We start from the raw sequence: 19,322 nt of genomic DNA, 5'->3' as shown, positions 1-19,322 counted from the left end.
TTTTGTATTTAGATATTTATTTTGTTAAGGACAATTAATGGTCTGGTTTCTACAACTTTCACTTTGGAGGAAAAATCTGGCTTTAAAATGGAAAGAAATAAAGATTTGACATTTATTGTGATAATTATCGATATCGACAGATATTTAAAAAAAAAAAAAATTATATATTTTTTTTTTTTTTTTCCATAGCGCCCAGCTCTAAATCAAGGTAATAGATACTTGGGCATGTTAGATTCTTCAGTGGAGTCCTGAATGAAATCAACTCTCATGTTTAAAGTCAACCTTTGAATCAGAGACTTGATTCTTTTTGAAATGGACTCCCTGCTCTACTGGTTACTACATGGTGCAATGCTAAAATGTCATTACAAAACCAAGTTTAAAATTCAAATTCAAATTCAAATTTTATTTGTCACATACATATACATACATAGTACGACATGTAGTGAAATGTATTGTACGACTGTCCAACAAATTGTCCAACACAATTAAGAAAAACCTCAAGTTTACAAAAATACAAATAGAAAAAGTACAGTAAACATATATACAGAAATAAACTAGCAATAAAATAAAATAACAAATAGATATGAAGAATAAAAATAGAATATGATTCTATATAGATTCTATAAAAAGTAAAGTGTATGTCAGTGATAAAGTGTCCGTGTGCTGTGCAGTGCAGTAAAGTGTATAAGTGAGTAAAAGGAATACTAAAGACAAAGACAAATGGTATGTAAGTCCCACTCATTTATCCTTACGTAACCTTCTACAAATTAGTGCAGATTGTATTTGAAAATGTGCAAAGTGGAAGTGTGGGGTGATGTGATTAGAGTGGAGAGTGGTTAAGACTCCGAATGGCCTGCGGGAAGAAGCTCCTCCTCATTCTCTCTGTGTTCGCCTTCATGGAGCGGAAGCGCTTCCCTGAACGCAGCAGAGAAAAGAGTCCATTGTTGGGATGGCTGAGGTCCTTCACTATCTTCCTGGCCCTGGTCAGGCACCGCTTGCTGTAGATCTCCTGCAGGTCAGGGAGCTCGGTGTGAATGGTACGTTCCGCTGAACGCACCACCCTCTGGAGGGCTCGTCTGTCCTGCATAGTGCAGTTCCCGAACCAGGAAGTGATGCTGCCCGTCAGGACGCTCTCGATGGTGCAGGTGTAAAAAGTCTTAAGCACCCGAGAGGGAAGTCTAAAGTCCTTTAAGCGTCTCAGATGGTACAGACGCTGCCTGGCCTTCTTCACCAGGGTGCTGGTATGACAGGACCAAGTCAAGTCCTGCGTGATGTGAACACCCAGGTATCTGAAGCTGTCCACTCTCTCCACTGGAGTCCCGTTGATCGTGATCGGCTGGTATGACCGCTCCTGCTTCGTACTGAAGTCCACTATCAGCTCCTTAGTTTTGCTGATGTTCAGGTGTAGACTATTCACCTGGCACCAACTCTCCAGGTTCTTAATCTCCTGTATGTAGGCCGTCTCGTCGTTGTCTGAGATCAGGCCCAACACAACAGTGTCATCAGCAAACTTGATGATGGTGGTGGAGTTGGAAGTGGCCACACAGTCATAAGTGTACAGTGAGTACAGCAGGGGGCTCAGAACACAACCTTGAGGGGCTCCAGTGCTTAGGGTGATGGAGGATGAGGTGTGTTTACCCATCCGTACGGCTTGCTGTCTGTCCTTCAGGAAGCTGGAGATCCATTGGCACAAGTATGTGCTGAGACCAAGGACCTCCAACTTGGAGGTGAGTGTGGAGGGAATTATGGTGTTAAACGCTGAACTGTAGTCCACAAACAGCATTTTTACATAATTCCCTTTTCTGCAGTCCAGGTGACTTGTTGTGGTGTGGAGGAGGTGTGAGATGGCATCCTCCGTGGAGCGGTTATGTCTATACGCAAACTGTAGTGGATCCAGTGTGTCTGGTAGTGATGCAATGATGAAGTCTCTGACCAGTCTCTCAAAGCACTTCATCACCACTGATGTGAGGGCTACAGGGCGATAGTCGTTTAGGCAGGTGGGCTGCGGTTTCTTGGGGACAGGAACAATGGTGGACTGCTTAAAGCATGAGGGGACTATGGACTGTTCCAGGGAGAGGTTGAAGATCTCGGTGAACACCGGTGCTAGCTGGTCAGCGCAGGCCTTCAGAACCCGACCTGTGATGCGATCTGGTCCTGCTGCCTTCCTGATGTTCACTCTCCTGAATGCCCTCCTCACGTCATGCTCCGTGATGGTGAACACGTTGTCCTCACCGGCTTCCTCAGCGTGCATGCAGTTAGCACTGCTAGCGCCGCTAGCGTGATTAGCTGCAGCCTCGAAGCGAGCATAAAAAGTGTTCAGCTCGTCAGCCAGAGAAGCGTCCGCATTCCCCGATCTGGAGGGTGGTGTTTTATAGTCCGTGATGGTTCTAAGTCCCTGCCACAGGCTCCTATCGCCATGTTGGAATTGCGACTCTAGTTTCCTCCCGTAGCGCTGCTTCGCCTCCTTCACCGATCTGCGCACGCTGTAAGATGCAGCCTTGTAGTCATCCATGTTCCCGGTGATGAGCCCTGTGTTGTAGGCAGCGGAGCGGGATCTCAGGGCGTCGCGGATGGTTTTATCCACCCACGGCTTCTGGTTGGGAAACGTCCTGATGATGGTTTTCTGCACCGTATCATCCATTAGTTTCTCTATAAATCCCACAACCGCTTCCATAAACAAGCTGACGTCATCAGAGCTGTGCCGGAACATGTCCCAGTCTGCGTCATCTAGCGCGTCCTGCAGAGCGGCCACCGATTGGTCCGTCCAGCGTTGGACCTCCCTCTGCACCGGGGCTTCCTGTTTCAGCCTCTGTTTGTAAACAGGCATGAGGAAGATGGCGGCGTGGTCCGATTTCCCAAACGGTGGTTGTGACTGTGCCTTGTAGCTGTTCTTGTATGGGGTGTAACAGTGATCTAATGTCCTTTCGCCCCTGGTGGGGCAGCTGATGTGCTGATGGAAGTTCGGCAGTGCACGCTTGAGGTTGGCACTGTTGAAATCTCCCAAAACAATGAATGCGGCGTCCCGGTGCTGTGTTTGGTGAAGGTGTATTGTTTCATGTAAATCCCATATCGCAGTGTCCGTGTCCGCTTGAGGTGGAATATAAACGGCACTGACGATGACCGAGCTAAATTCCCGAGGGAGATAAAAAGGGCGACATTTGATGGTCAGAAGTTCAAGATTCGGTGTGCAGGAGCGTGAGAGGGGTACAATGCTCGTGCTGTCGCACCAGTGTTTGTTCACCATCAGACATACTCCACCTCCCCTAGTCTTCCCCGAGTCCAGCGTTCTGTCCATGCGGTAAACCGAGAAGAACTCGGCCGGCTGGATGGCGTGGTCCGGTACCGCTGGGTTCAGCCATGTCTCGGTGAAGCAGAGAAGGTTGCAGTCCCGAATGTCCCTCTGGAACCTGACTCTTGCCCTGAGGTCATCGAGTTTGTTATCCAGCGACTGGACATTAGCGAGCAGGACACTTGGTAAGGGAGCGCGGTGTGCGCGTGCCCTCAGCCTGTTCCTGACGCCGGCTCGTTTCCCTTGAGGACGCCGGTACGGGTCGCGTCCTTTGTTCCTCCTCAGGATCTCGCTGGGCCAGGATGGGTCCGGGTTCAAAAACGGCGAAAGGTTAGTGCATTGTGCACCAATAGAAATAAGAGTGGCCCTGTCGTATGTAAGAATGGCCATCTTACAAAAAGAAACCGGTGTTTATAGTTAACAATACGAAAAAATAACAAAAGAAGACAAAGTTTGGTCGGAGCAGTCGTGACGGCAGCCGATCTCACCGGCGCCATCTTATCATTAAATATACTTAAAGCGTTTATTAATGGCTGAATTAATTGCAGACATTCGTAGCTCAAGCAGATTTGGGTTTGATTCCCAGTGAGATTAAGCTATGATTATGCAGTTTAAACAAGGATTATGTAAAAGCATTATGTTAGTGCTCTGAGTCAACAGCACAAATGTTAACCCGAGTCGTCTTTCCTGCCAATGACGCTGCCTTTATCTCCTAACAGGTCTGATTGATTACAGCTCTTTTCTTGCTCTTTGAAGATATTCCAAAACCTTCATTGTCTCCATGTTAAAGCAGCTGTTCATTCATAGTACAGATCATTTACCACAATAAGATCAAAATTATAGTACATTTGCCACAGTAAAATGGTTTTCAACATGATGTTGACATCTTTGTGTACATAAATGTAACCTCACAATACGTTTTGTCATTTGTACATGCTTCTATGAGTTTTATTTCAATTCTCTTCATTAATGAAGTGGTTATAAATGTAAGTGTAGCACCGTTTTTATATACAAAAAACTAAAACTTTAAAGCTGCAGTTAAGGGATATTTAAATATTTTACCGTTTTTGCAGTTTATTTAATTTTTTTATTATTAATGTTCACACCATCTGTCAAAAAAAGTTATTTAGAGTGATTAGTGATTGCAGTGATTAGTCACATGACATTGACAGTTCATTTAATTGGCTCAAAAATAAAAGATGGAAGATTTCAACCTGCGTCAACCAAGAAACTGCCATTGAGGTTTCAAACCATTAATACCCAAAGTCTCCAAGTGAAATGACAAAGAGAGCTTTTCTCTCTGGAGTCTGTACTAAGTCCATGTCTATTGAGGATTCAACTGAAATGAACTATAAAACAATGTTTTGTTCACAGTAACGGGAGAGCTGAACTGAAAGTCGGTGACACAACAAATCACATTCTCCAACTCTAAATATTTTCAAATGATTTTGATCGCTTGTGAACGTTTAAGTCAGAAACCAAATTGTTGTTTTGGCAGAGGGTGAGATACAGATGAATAGATAGTTGAACAAGTCTGCGGGCCATCTGTAAAATATTATCTACAGAACATGCAAATTTAGCATGAACAAATGCTTTATTGTTTTCAAACCTCAGCTGATATAAGCCTGAGTGGACAAATGCAAAATATTCTAAGTCACATCTAACGTACAAGTCAGCACACATATCTTTAGAAGATTTTTTCAGAAGTCTAATGCTTAATATGTCTCTCCAACGGAGCAAAAAATGGGAACATCTCTCCATGCAATTTTGTGGGATGTGCATCTGAAAAATTACAGCTTTACCACCAAAGAGAGACAGACTGGGGAAAAAAAAAGGCCTCAAATTTTGTTAGATGGCAAGTTAGATATCCTGTCTTTAAGATGTGGGGCCATATATTCCAGACTTTGGTTTGATTTCATGGAAATGTAGATCAATTGAAATCATTTTGGTGAAAAGGGGGAAGAAAAGTATATAATAACATGGTTGCCAGCACTGATTCACCTCTAATTTCATGTTCCCATTTAAAAGACAAAGTTCTGTTGGTTGCAGTTAGAGTTGCGGGTGAGAGACCTAATCCAACGAGAGACCCAAACCTGACGTCACATCCCTGCTATGGGGTCCGCGAGTGGAGGATGGATCCAGAAAAAACATGCTACGAGTTGATGGAGCACCAGTGAAAATATGAAGGACAATTGGAAAATTCTTGCTACATTCGTTTATCACAGGCAGATGGATGGACAGCTCGGGGTCTGGCCTGAAACCGTGCTGACGGGGCAGAAGACAAGACGCTCTCGCCAGTTCGCTCAACATGGTGCAGACATTTCAAAATGCATGTTTTGGGGCTATTTAACGTGGAAAAAAGCTCACTTTTGTTCTCACAGGTACAAAATTTACCTAAACCACCGTTTAAGGGGTAAATGACACAAATCTGTTATTTCCTCACCTTCAAGTCGTTCCAAACCCGACTGCTGTTATTTTTTTACCGTTGAAAACAAAAGACGAATTTTTAAAGGAACGAGCGGGATCAAGGGACTCCTCAAAATCGTTAGGCCAAGGCTCAGTCGAGCTGATATTCTCAAAAATGATTGATGTGGCATATTCCGTCTCTTTTATCCTTTCAATACCTCATCAGATTTATTCGACACACAGTCTGAGAAAACGTCACATGCTGTATCAGTCAGGATGGATCGTGTCAGGCCAAGCAGTGGATTCAGTTAGCCAATTGATTCTCAACACTGCTCGCTTTCATGATATCATTACGGGCCAATGTAAGAGAAACAACAGCAAATAGTTCTTTCTGAACTACAGCAATGGCATCTGCCTCTAAATTCAACCGTAAACAAGTTAACAGCAAGTTACAATGTGAGGATAAGTGTCTCATGTTCTGACGATGTATGTGTAAAAATAATCAATAATGAAATGTTTCTTCAATTTTAAATCTAGTTCTCATAAGATTAGAAGTAACTTTTTGAAATGAGCATTTCAGTCAAAATGAATATTGGATGCGATGTCTGATTTGTTAGCAAATGATTCTTTTGAAGCAAATGAATGATTCAATGAATCTGTTGTTCACAAGTCCAGTCTAAATGATTCAGTGCTTTTATGAAGCTTGACAGTCTCTTGTCTTCTATTGTGTTCCACTCTAGAAAGAATCTCCTGCGGGTTTGGGACAACTTTAGGGTTATTACTTTAAATAATGATAGAATTGAACTTTTTGGTGAACTATCCATGTGTTTAAGAAAAGGGCATACGAGTCTCCTAACCGAACATGTTAGTGCAGTTAATGGGTTCCTTGTGTGATAACTGCACAAGGATGCATTGCAAAGTGATAAGGTGTAAAACATGATTGCGTTTAAGCGACTTAATGTTGAAGCATGATGTCATGATGCGAGCTGTCAGACGAGATTTTAGCATAATCACGGTTAGAGTGTTTTGAAAAGCGCCGTAATGGTGGTGAACAGGATGTGTTGTGTAACCTTCAAAAAGACCAGTGTTCATCTCTCTTTCTCTCTCTCTTGGTCGCAATCATTCTCCTCCCTTTCATCCCGAGCCAAAGAAAGTCTTTGGACATGTAAAAAGAAGGGGGAGAAGAGGAGAAAAACAGGGAAGAGGGGAGAAAAAGGGGAATAGTTTCTACAGGAATATGGCTTGTATTAATCTAGAAATATTGCTTTACCTCATCTGAACCAAATTATAGAGTTGAACTCTGTGTCCTTTAAGGACGGGCAGACAGCCACATTCGGCCCATCTGGGTAAGGATGTGCCGGTCTGCTGAAAACCTGCAGCACTGCTTTGGGATGTTCTGGAATTTTTCCCCTCTTTGGAAAGGATCAAAGTCAAAGAAGATAAAGTTTTTGTTGTTGTCGTTTCACGTGGCCTTAAGGATAGTGTTACTTGGGCAATTTCCAGATGAATTCAGAAAGTTCTTTACAAGTAAATCATATCTGCCATCACTCTTCCTGTTGTCCCGCTAGAGGCGTAATTATAACCCAATAAAATGAGGGCATCGTTGCTATGAGCGAACTAAGCAATTACATAAGACGTCAGTTATTTATTATGACATCTGAAAATACAGTTGGGTGAATCACACAAAAAATTCATATCTTATTCCAAAATCATTCATTCTCTCCTTCATTCATTCATTCATTATTTCCTTCTTTCATTCATTCACATTACTGTGATAAATAAAAAAATGCAGCTATTTATTAAATTACCATAAATTAAAGGAAGTACTACAAGGACTATAATGGCATTTATTCACATATGTATTACATTATCAAACTTGGCTGCCTATCTTGGCCAGGACACTCCTGGAAAAGAGATTTAATCTCAGTGAGTCTTTTCCTGGTTAAAAATATGTATTAAATTAAACAATTGCTTTATGTAATGAGATGGCATTATCTATGGCATTATCTAATAAAATATGCAGTAATTTGCATGCATTTGAAAAAAGCCGAACATTGGATGAAGCCAGGTTAAAATATCTTTTCATTTTGTTGGCATATTAGAATTAGTTTTTTTTAATAGATGGGATATTAAATGCTGTATATCCTTTTAATGCAAAAACAAAATAACCATATTTTTAGATATATAATCAGGTAAATAAATAAAAATAATTTAAAATAATCAGAACGAACCCTTCTGTAAAAGCCTTCAGAGTATGGATAGGAATAAAACTGTAAAGTTTTAAGTGCTACTGAAATGGAGATTTCTTGCTTGGTACATGAGAAAAAAACTCATTTTGAGAAAACAGCCTTTAAAGACGTGTGTTGTAATTTAAATCTATTGACTTAAATAGATCAAGTGCAATAAAATAAACACTTAAATATCTATCTTGAATGTAATTTTTCCACAAGTCTGAAAGACTTAGGAAAGTTATAACAGAAAAATGGCCCAAAATCTCAAAATTGACTAGTGCTTAGGAAAACAAAACAATGGTCTTGCCTGTAGGGCCGTAAAAGGCTTCATTTTCTTTAAAAATATATATATTTATATGATTTCTTCAGTTATTTAATTTGGGGGTGAAATTTGACCCTGGCCTGCTTCAGGCTTCGTGAGATTCACCCAGTTATTAAATCCTACTTTTACACAGCACTTCCAATTTAAAATTTATAAGCTGTTCCACAAATTATGTAATGGAGAATAATATAACGGCTTGAGAGAGAAGCTGTGGAATTTAAGGTGTGGTTTAAGGCCTTTCTTGCTCGATGGAAAGTTAAAGAGCTTTTTGTCTTTCGCAAATATGAGGTGCTCGCGTTCACACATGCCACGAAAGAGATATGAGACTCAAACTGACCTTTCCTTTGCCTCCAGTGCCCGTGAGAAATGAAGTCAATCTATTGAAATGAAGGCTTGACTTATGATAACTCAAGGCCACGTTTGATGAATTTCATTCTACAGACACGGTGCCCCCTGGGAGAAACAAGAGCTTGTCTCCATACGGGACAATTCAGAGAGAACACGAGCGGTTTTATGCACAAACTGGCATTATTTGTACGTCTCTTGTTCCCATTCAAAAGACAGGGCACTAAATATACTCTCCGATGCCTTCCCAGGCTCCTCTGGGCTTTGGCAGGGCAGCCACCGTATGGGCCTTTGGCCAATGACATTGCCTCCGACCTCTTCAGAAAGTATTTTTAAGGTCAATTACAGGGTGCAGTGACTTCAGATGTCGGATTGCAGCTTAAAGGTCTCATATTAAAGGTTTATGTGGATGACGAGGTAAAGCTGCCGCCAGTAACCCACAGACCATTGTTACCACATACCCTCACACACACCGCCTCCAGTAGGTCTGTGTGTGGGTACTCATCCTGTATGAGTTTGGGAGTTCACATCTATATGATTTGTGTAGATTTTGGGAGGCGTGATACCTGTTTGATGATGTCACTCACCAGGTGTGAGGTCACAGTGTAAACATCGACCATACTTGGGGCAAGTTCACTAAAAAATCATATTATTAACTAAATCGTGAACATATGTATTCTTAATGCATATGAGTTGTCTTGCGTAAGCTCAATCCCATTTCTTTTCACCCGCTGACTTGTGATGCCAGCTGCACATATTTGGGTGTGTATATGTACTTGTCTGGCGTACAGCCCTTTTGTGAAGGCACTCTTGATTTGACTGCAGTGGGTGTGGTGGTACTCAAAAACCTACTGTGTGTCTATTATTTCTGTGTCTATAAATCCAAAAAGTTGAAACGGATCCAATGGTTAACACGCTTCTGGCTTGTTTGCTCCCAAATCCCTTTCTTTCTCTTTGCATGTTTAGGCCACACACACATTTGCAGTTTACAGAGCTAAGATTAGCAGCTGTTACGAGCCCAAAATAAGAGCCCAACTATTTAAAATTATCCTGAAATCTCAAGTAGTAATAGTTTTATACTGATGACGCAGCCTAGACTGAGTTTAAGAATGCATCGCTGATCGTATTTATTGTCACGGATATTTAGTAAAGAGAAAAAAATGTATGGATGTGTTTCGTATGTGTGCATGTCCAAACAGATTCCTATCTAGCAATGCAATAACGTTAGAGACCGGCAATCACCTGTCGCCGACAATCCAGTGCACTTGGTAAGGAAAAGTTCACCCAAAAATTAAAACTGTCATAATTTACTGTTTAAAGGTCAAAGCACAGCAGAAAAGTAGGTTAAAGATAAAATGTTCAACTTTGAATGTTGTTTGACAATGCTTTACCTGCATGCTCTGTTGATATTGCTGTACCTTGATGCCTTTTTGGAAATTGGAAACATTGGCCTTCAGACTTGCGTTAATAAATTAGATCCAGTTTTATATATATACATATATATAATTTTTAATTTGCATATGAAGGGGGAAAGGAGGACTTTGGACTAATGCGTTAGAAAAGTTTTCTTAAACCTAAATTAGGCTTTTGTAACTTTACTCCATGTGGATTAGAATTCTAAAAATGGACAGAAATGTTTTTTAACAGATAGCCATTAAAAATTAAGACTCATCATGCACTCATGGGCATCTCCAAATTTTCAACCAATCAATCAAACGCCAATGTCCCTGATAGGCCAGGTCGCTGATTAGCAATAGCCATTAGCAAATCACGGTTCCAAGCTGTGACTAACTCGTCTAATTATTCATATAAAAAGTTAATTGTAATCGCCAATGTTGTAGTCATTAATAGATGAGTATTATAACAGACCGCAATGTGTTTTCACTATGAACACCTTTATAATGCATTAAATATACAAGCTTCATAGAAAGTGTTTGGAATCTGCTCTTATTTGAGTCACGCATAAGTGAAAATTTCCAATAATGTGATGGAATTATGGACAATGAAGAGAGTGGGCCTGTCTCCTCTCAGCATTATTGACATTACGGTTTGGTAAAGTCTAGAATCCTGAGACTAAACTGATCCTGTATGGAAATAGTGCCATGTGTGTGTCGAGCTCTCTGGAGCGAGTTTGCTGTGGGGTGAGGTTACTGTGAAAACGCCAATGAAGACAGGAGTTAAAAGAAGCCCTGGACTGTTGTAAATAGCAGCAGAATGCAAGATGGTCTGTCATGAATGGGCTCTTTAAGAGGGGGTAATGTTGACTCAACACCCTTCCCTAACTCTCTTTCTCTCTCTCAATCTCACCAACTCTGTACAATATGCTAACATGTAAATGACCCCAGAAAACACTGTATTGTTGTCAATGGAAATGCCCTGCTAAAATTTAAATGATGCATGTCAAGACGTGCAGTGGTTTATACCCACTCATACTGTAATAAATGAAAATCCAGAGTAATCTCTCTAATAAAGCAAAATGCATGGCTTATTAACTTTAATACTGATTTTGCTTGGACTGTACCAATAATGTTAAAATGCATTTGGTTTGCATCAGCTCTTGCCAAAACACGCTGGGCATTTTTGGCACCAGCCAAACCAAATCATTACTGTGTATTAGAGGTCCTGGTTTTCCACTTGAATGTGTTACCTTTGAGCAAAAGTGACATTAAACTGAAGTGTCAGAGTTCTATTAATGTGAGAAAATAAAATGCGGTCAACTGCTTTCAATAAATTGTGCAGAATTATCGCTCTTACAATTTAGCTGCATAATCCATGAATCCTATGTTATGTCAGCTCTGGATTTCTTTCTATGTTTTCATTAAAAAACTAATGATTTGAACGAAAGTCCAGGTAATGTATAATTGTGGTGCATGAGGACTGTTTGTTTTATCATTTCAAACTTTAGTTGGAGACCAAGGTGGAGTTTGAGGGTTAGTATCTACAATAAATGCACAGGATCATTCTCTTTTCCAACTTCCTTGCTATTTTTTTCCCACCGACACACCCACACGTGGGCCTCAAGAATGTCAATAATGAATTGGCTTCACTTTTCCATGTTTATTCATTTGGATTAAATGGGGCATGTGTGTATAATTTATTGTGAAGGTACTGTATTCTTAAAAATCTTAGGAAAGAAAAATAAGACTCTTGTAGTTTTTTCTTGTAGATTTCAGAGATAGTCATTCTGTTTTACAAAATAAAATAAAGTGTGCACTGTAATGGTTGGTCAATGGAAATGCCTGTAACCAGTACAGTGTGCACTGTAATGGTTTATATGATAAAAAAAAGTTATAATTCAAACTAAAAAAAAAATCGTGAGTGGAGTATTTCACATTTTTATTATAGCTAGTTTAAGAAGAGAAGTCATTGGTGATAAAATGATTGGATTTGGGGTTTATTTAGAGTTCATTGTATGAATAACTTTGTCGGGCCATTTGCAATTCACTCTATTTGTGTGGGGTTTGGTAGCTGGAGATGGAGGGCGTATCGAGTGATCCAGCTAGCAAGTCCATGTGTGGGGTGCTGGCATCGAAAAGTAAACTCAAACACACTTGATGTTACTGGCGCAGGCAGCTGTGTGAGGTTGGATGGACCTCAAGGATAAGTTCCCCAGAGGGATGGGAGGAGATGTGGTGAGCTGTTTAGGTAATTACACTGCAAGACAATTAATTAGTTAGGGTCTCCAGCCGTGCACCAGGACAACTCCAGCAGACTTAATATGTCAGGCTGGCAAGTATTTGAGGCAGGGGGCAACTCCCTGAGACCATGGCAACCCACCATAACATGTTTAACAAAGCTGAGTAAGGGTTAGGCAGACAGTTTTTTCCTTTGGATACCAAAACAGCTGTTCATCTCTGAGAATAATTATGGTTGTGTAAGAGTCACATTAACCAAAAGTTATTCATTTTGGCTTAAATTTTAAGAGTGTGTCTGAGCTCTGCACATTGGAATTCTTAATTTTTCAAATTGTTTATCTTCCAAAATTCATACTTGGAATTTGGCGTAGTCCTGTTGGCGTAGATGATGTTATGGACAATAGAGTTTTGAGATCTTGGATGTTGTGACACGAGGGCTTTAGTGTGTCATTTATACAAGCTTTTAAGGCAGCTAGTGTAATACTGTCAAGATGGGCTCGCCGGTTCTTATACTTGTGAATCCCCATTTTGAACTGTAGGTTATATAATTTCAAAAAATATCTGCCAGCCAATTCTTACTGTGTATCTGAGACTCCAGACTGGTATCTGGAGAAGATCTTGACTGGTCGTACTCATAATCTTTCTCTCACATCAGGGTGTCTCTAAGGACGTCATGACTGTCCTTTAGAGTCATCTGTGCAGTGAGTAATGGCCTGCTGAGAGAGATTCTTTTCTCCTGACGTTGTACTGGTTACAACTTGCATTGATTTGAGGCTACTGACAACCTAGATCAGATTTGTTTAGAGGGCAAATATCAGAGCCACATTTTCCTTCCTTGCAAGGCAGAAGTACCTACTACTGACAATGGTTGTGGGTTTGCTTGTTGGAATCTCCAACAACTTTTGTTTACTTTCCAAAGCCTGGAAGACTAATGCGATTCTAAGGAATAATCAAGTAATGTGCTGCATTCTTTTAAGAAGCCTGGCAACACCTTTAACAGTGGTTTTGTTATGTGAGTGCCACACTTAAGATACCTCGCTAAAACCAGGTTCCAACAGTTTGTTTTTGGCCACAGTGTTGCTGATCAAGACACATTTCAGAGATCATAATTTCAGGGTCTTGTCGGAGGGCAAAATCGGCAGTCTTAAGACCAAAGTATACTTCACTTTTTACATGTATGCTAGCATTTGCATACAGTGCGCATGACACAAATTTTGTCATAAGTATGTGCACCACCTGATTTTTTAAACTAGGCGTGCTTTGTACTCACAGGTCACGCATGGAATTTGTTTTGCACTAATCAGTTGTTCCACAAGATGGTAGCACTGGCCCGGTCGCTGTTTCACAGTAAAAAAATAAAGAGACGGAACAACAACAATAGACGGCATTTTTATTGGCCATAATTTCTGGAGAAAAAAAAGAGCATACATTGGACAAAAGATGAGGCTTTCTAGAACACGTGTCGACCACCTGAATTTGCGCACATTGTCAAAGTATACGTTGAAAGTTCGACTATATGCATACGCTAGCATTAAAAAAAAAACTTAAGTATATTTTGGCCTTTAGACTACCTATGTGCTGAGGTACTTCTTTCAAACATGTAATTACTTTTAGACAGTTGGCATTATCGAAAATTTGGCATTGCGGTTATTCAGTGTGACTGCTCCAACAAGTTTCAACCAGACAACTGGGACCAAAGTCTTGGCATGTGTATCATACAGTCTGACATAAAAGACCTTGATGTCGCACAGTGTGCCACGGCTTTTACCAGAGATCTCACTAGAATCGTACAGTCTAACAAGCCATAAGGGTGTAAAACTTGTACATTGTGTGCCTGGCTTGAGTATTTGAAACACTTTTGTCCCTTTGCAGAGAATATGCCAAATTTTCTCAAATACGGCCCTCAGTGTTCAGCGTTGGTGACGCAGCTTTGCTAGTTCTCTGTGATGTGATGCAGAGCAATTTTCACTATATTTAGTTGCAAGCCAAGTTGCGGTTAGAGTTCACTACAGTCAAGACCAGGTCAAATAAGTGCAGCCCTTTATCCCTTACTTATTTTAAGTCCAGCCTAACTCCAGTTTGCTCTAGAGTGACTGTACTTGGTTGCATGTATAAAAGTGAGAACTAAACAACCATTTTAAATCTGTTTTGGTGCAACTCCTTAAATTTTTTACACTTAACATGCCTTATCGCACTTGTTGAGCATCCTTGCAAGAGTACACATCCCCTCGGAGTTCAGAAATGGGATTACTGGGCGAAATTGGCCATTCCTTCTCTGCTTGGCTGGTGGCTTTCTTGACTGCGAAAACCCCTCAAAATCGACAGCTTGATTAAGGGTTTCCTCAGGGCATAACTCATCCAAACAGACTATCATAACAGTCTAACCTCTAAATGCCTCCAGAACCATCCATAACTCACTATTATCTGTGTATATGCACTTTAACAGACACACCCTCCAGAATAAAAACAGGAAATCAGTCACATGACTCACACACTTAGAAGAGCTGGCCTAGATGCAGATAAAACAGCTGCAATCTGCAGCGCCTCCAAATGATTGGATATTTATCACACGTGAGCCTTGCTGGACTTTCGTACTACTTTTTTTCTATTACACACTGTACACACATGCACGGTGCTATTGACCTGGCATGAGTCATGCAGCACACATGGTCAAATCATCATTCTCTTAAAAGTCAGTGGCGTTAGAGGGAAAATGTCACAAGACCAGATCATCAAACCTTGGAAGAATTGTATTGCGGTGGTGAATCAATTACATTTAAGACGTTATTATGTTTATGTTTGAGACTTAAATGTCTAGGTAGGTCATTAAAATTGTTTTAATGTATAAAGAATTCATAGCCTTTATTTTGGCCAAGACAGAGGGGGAGAGACTTTTTGGTAGTCATGTCTTTAATTTTGTTTATTTGATTTGTTTTATATTTCACTGCCAATTCTGTAACTTGCAATGCAAACTGAGATTTTCCTTCAGGATTGTAGATGCACAAGCTGCTCAAGGGGTCCTCTTGTGGTGAGAAGAGGAAGTGCATGCAGCATTTTTTTCTGAAGTACAGTCGCAAAATAGTATTCCACTTTAGACCTTGTCTTTCAAGAACAATTTTTATTGTAAAGCTTGGTTAATTTTTCATCCCTATTCCTTTCATCCTCCCCACGTTTCTTTTTTTATATATATATTTAACTTAGTGAAATTAAATTAAGTTGTATTCTCTTGGCAAATTTCAACTGCCTGCCACTCTGGCTCTTGTTCTTCTCATTTAAATTTCACTGTATGTGTTTCACAGCCACAAGTATAAAGTGCATGAACAGAACACTGATAAATCTTTCAGATAATAAAACACAACATAAATCATAATTATGTCTTTCCCTTCATATTGGCCATGAATTAATGTCTCGCTTTTGTTCGTAAAAGTTATACGATTTGATTTGATTTTCGTTTCCATAACAGCAATGCAAGCAAAGAACTGCATGCATTTAGGATGAAAAGAGCATTTTGCAGGAACAGCCGCAGCATGGTAGCAGAACATTTGCTTTCATTTCAATCCCAGACTTCATTTACATAACGGTAACTTAATTAGGATAATCCTAGAAGTTTAAACACCCACTTTAAAATAGCTCTGTAATACATGTGCACAGAAATAAGTGGGAAAAGGTGCGTCTGGTGTTTTTGGGAAGCAGTATTAAACACTTATTTTTTTCTTCTTCCAGTTATGAATGCTGTCATTGATTGTGGGTTTTTTTTCTTCAAGGTAAACATCATTTCTCCCATCAAAATTGTAGTATGAATAAAAAAGGTTTTGTATGCTAAAAATATAGCTGAACTGTTATGCTGTGCCTCAGAGTGGAGGAGTGTGAGCACACTGGCCTGGTTTGGCTCGTGCTCCCATTAGGGCGTGTGTGTGTGTGTGTGTGTGTGTGTGTGTGTGTGTGTGTGTGCGTGCTGTGGCATCGGAGCCGGGATTGTAGGCAGACTTCATGCCCAACCCCACTTATAATTACAGACGGCATGCAGCTCTCCTAAAAAGAGTGATTTTCTTGACTGCCATAGATAACATTCGCTTTGGCAGCGACGCAAAGCGGGAGATGACAGATGACAAGAGGGAGAGGGGAAACTCAAAGTTGACTCATAAGTAATGCAAAATATCCTCTTTTTTGCTGCATGGAAGGGGACATTGGCACACACGCGCAAATGTGTATGCACTCCGAGCCGTGCCTTCCCATAAACCGACAGTCTGTTTGATGTGCCGTTTCCTACAGCAAGCCTTAATTAAAATGAGTTCAACAACACTGATCAAAAAGTGCATCGACCCCCTTTATTGTGCTCCCTTCGACTAGATCTGTCATAGCCTTCTCTCTCACTGTACTGGCAGTTGCTTGCGGTTGAAGGTTTGCTTTGGCAGATCACTGGCCTTCTCTTGGCTGGGACAAACTTTGTGTCCTGCTACTGGCTGGGAGGGAGAGGGAAGCGGCGGGGAGGGGAGAGGTGGAGGCGTGGTCTCCAGCTGGTAATGAAGACTTCTCTTTTCATCCTCAGAACGTGGAACTGGAGTGCCGGGACTGGGGGTTGCGCGGCTCCGTTGCACTCTCTCTCTTTCTTTCTCTCTCTCTCTATCTCTTTCTCTCTCCTCTGGGTCTAAACTTGCAGCACAGGAACTGCACCGGCAGATATGAACCTCTCACTTCCCCAGACTTCACAAGCATGTAGGTAAGAGCCACTGCTGTCATTGTAATGCCAATGTTAATGCTATTGAAAGTAGGCATTTGTCTGTCTGGCCGTCTGTCTGTCAGCATGGGGGGTCTGTGTCCTGACACATAACACACACATAGACATGTGCACTCAAAATATGCACTTTTAGACTCTTTTCCTTAAGACTGTCAGTTTGTCTGCTAAATGTCAAGATCTATAAAAATAGCCACATTATATTGACTTTTCTGATTATTATAAGCGTGGTAGCCTAGAGGAGAATTTTGCATGTCAATGCTGAGGTTTACTTTAAGTATTGTTTGTATTGAGAGAAGTTTTAGCTCATTTAAAATCTATGCTACGCAAATGTATATATGATGTATGTATTTTAGGTATGTGTGTACTTGGTACATAGGGTGTGCGATTATTTATTAGTCTGACTGTCTGTGAGTATACACACGTGTGAACACATAAACATTTGTGAGTATAGATACGCCGTCAGGTGTATCTGAATGAATTTGCTTTAGCGTGTTTATATAAGTGTGTGTGTGTGTGTGTGTTTATTTGCTGTGCTGATGGCCAGAATCTTGCTGTAGGCTTTTCAAACTCATCTGTGTAAATAGAGACTCGGGGATGGAGGGGAGGGGACAGTCCATCATCTGTCTCTCAGCCGCCTCTCTCCTTTGATCTGAGTCCTCTGGACATGTCCCTTCTCCCTGCGGCCCACTCCAGATCCGGACCGGCCAGCTTTCATCCGCATTCTGAGGAAAATCTCTCCATCCGTGCACTCGTTCACCCCCTCCGCTCACCTCTGTGCTGAGTATCTCCTCGTCCGTCTGTCCATCCTCTTCTTTTTACCTCAGAATGGCAAGTTTGGCCTCTCTGTTATCTCTATCTGTCCATCACTCCACTCATCCGTTCGTCTGTCTAATCTTCTGGCCATTCATCCCTTCAGTCCTGGGATGAATACAACAAACCCCTCGCTCCACTCTTGGGGTAATTGCTCTTTTTGAAACCTCCCCTGGAAAAATCTTAAGTGAGTTTCCATTAGATTTTGTGCAGGGCCATGAGAATTATGGTTTCCCAAATGTTCTTCTGAATAGTGTACAGGAGCCTCGGCTAATTGAAAAAACACATGCTGAGTGAAGGAGACGGACCTACTGTCACAAATGAACTTTCCAGAGCTGGCAGTGGAGGTGGAGAGAGAGGGGGAGAGTTTCATGGTTATGTTTGGCTGGTAAAGTTTTGGAAGTTTTCTGACTTGAAGGACACAAGGACGTATGGACAGGGACATACATAATAAACAGTGACAGAAGGACTCAAGAAGCACACAGTGATGCAGAAACAAACATTTAGAGAGTTAAAGGGATGTAAGAACCAAGGGATGTAAAATGAAGGCATCAACCATAGCTGGTTCTTCCTGTCTCAGCGTCGCCTGTCTAACTGTCTCACTGACAGCAGCTGAGAGCATCTCACTGTAGTCTGGATAATGTGTCTTGGTCAAGAAGTTCCTGTCCTGGACGGCACAGCACAGGAAGTGGTATTTGGTTACTAAACTCCCCTGGATACGAGTAAAAACCATAGTAAAATCTTTCTGGAGTCAGTCCGCCCATCCACACCATCAAATACTTCCGACTTCCCAATGGCCCCAAAGGCCAGGCCACTGAAGTGCAGAATATCCCAGAGTCAATCCATCCTGTCCAGACACGGTCCAACGTCTTGCACAGGCGTATATGGGATTTGCGGTATCTTAACAGAAAAATGCCAAGCAGTCCTTTGGGCTACATCCAACAGAGGTTCTTTGTCTCCCATTCCCATTTTACCACCTCAAGCTCTGTTTTGTAGAAATCTGCTGTCCCAAACAAAACAAGAAGGGGTCCCGTGTGCAGTAGTGCTGTTCCCCCTGTATTTCTTGTGCATATGATTGTTTGTTTCACACATTCCTTGTTAACAGTGTTACCGGGGGTCTATGGTTGGGGGGGCATAACAATCCAGTCTGACCTTTTGACCAATGCCTGACGGTGTGTAACTCTAACCCTCTCCAGCGGGGATTCCTGAAGCCATCGCATGTGCGCACATGCAAACACATACAAACACATTCGCACACATACAAACTTGGAGCTGTAATGGAATCAGCAGCAGAGCTCTTAACTTTAACTGCCCAGGAGATCAGCAGTTACCAATGCATAATTCCCTTAAAATGCATAAAAATAGCATGCTCCCTATTAGAATTTGGAAAACATTAGGCTCTAATAGTATTTAATCCTTTATTAACTCAAGTGGTGAGCCCTATAAAACATTGAGTCTTGATTTAATGTGATTAGCAAACCTTCGTAAGAAAATATTTGCGGATTTGTTTTGTGTGTTTGTGTCTAAGGCAAGCATTATTATCATA

General features: G+C 41.2%; 1 protein-coding gene across 3 annotated transcripts in view; it reads left to right on the top strand.

Moving 5' to 3' along the window:
• The window catches only part of znf469 (zinc finger protein 469), a 111,854-nt gene that overhangs the window by 47,022 nt on the left and 45,510 nt on the right, over positions 1-19,322 (top strand). For 2 of the 3 annotated variants that reach the window (XM_079414681.1, XM_079414680.1), the window contains exon 2: positions 16,778-16,944. The gene's annotated coding sequence lies outside the window, so the exon portion shown is untranslated. Of the gene's footprint in view, positions 1-16,777; positions 16,949-19,322 lie in introns of all 3 variants that reach the window. The other variant, XM_079414682.1, reaches the window with a different exon arrangement.

Source organism: Barbus barbus (genome assembly GCF_936440315.1).
Source record: "Barbus barbus genome assembly, chromosome: 50".
Lineage (NCBI taxonomy): Eukaryota > Metazoa > Chordata > Actinopteri > Cypriniformes > Cyprinidae > Barbus > Barbus barbus.
The sequence above is the reverse complement of the archived record's forward strand: the minus strand, read 5'-3'. Positions and strand labels throughout refer to the sequence as shown.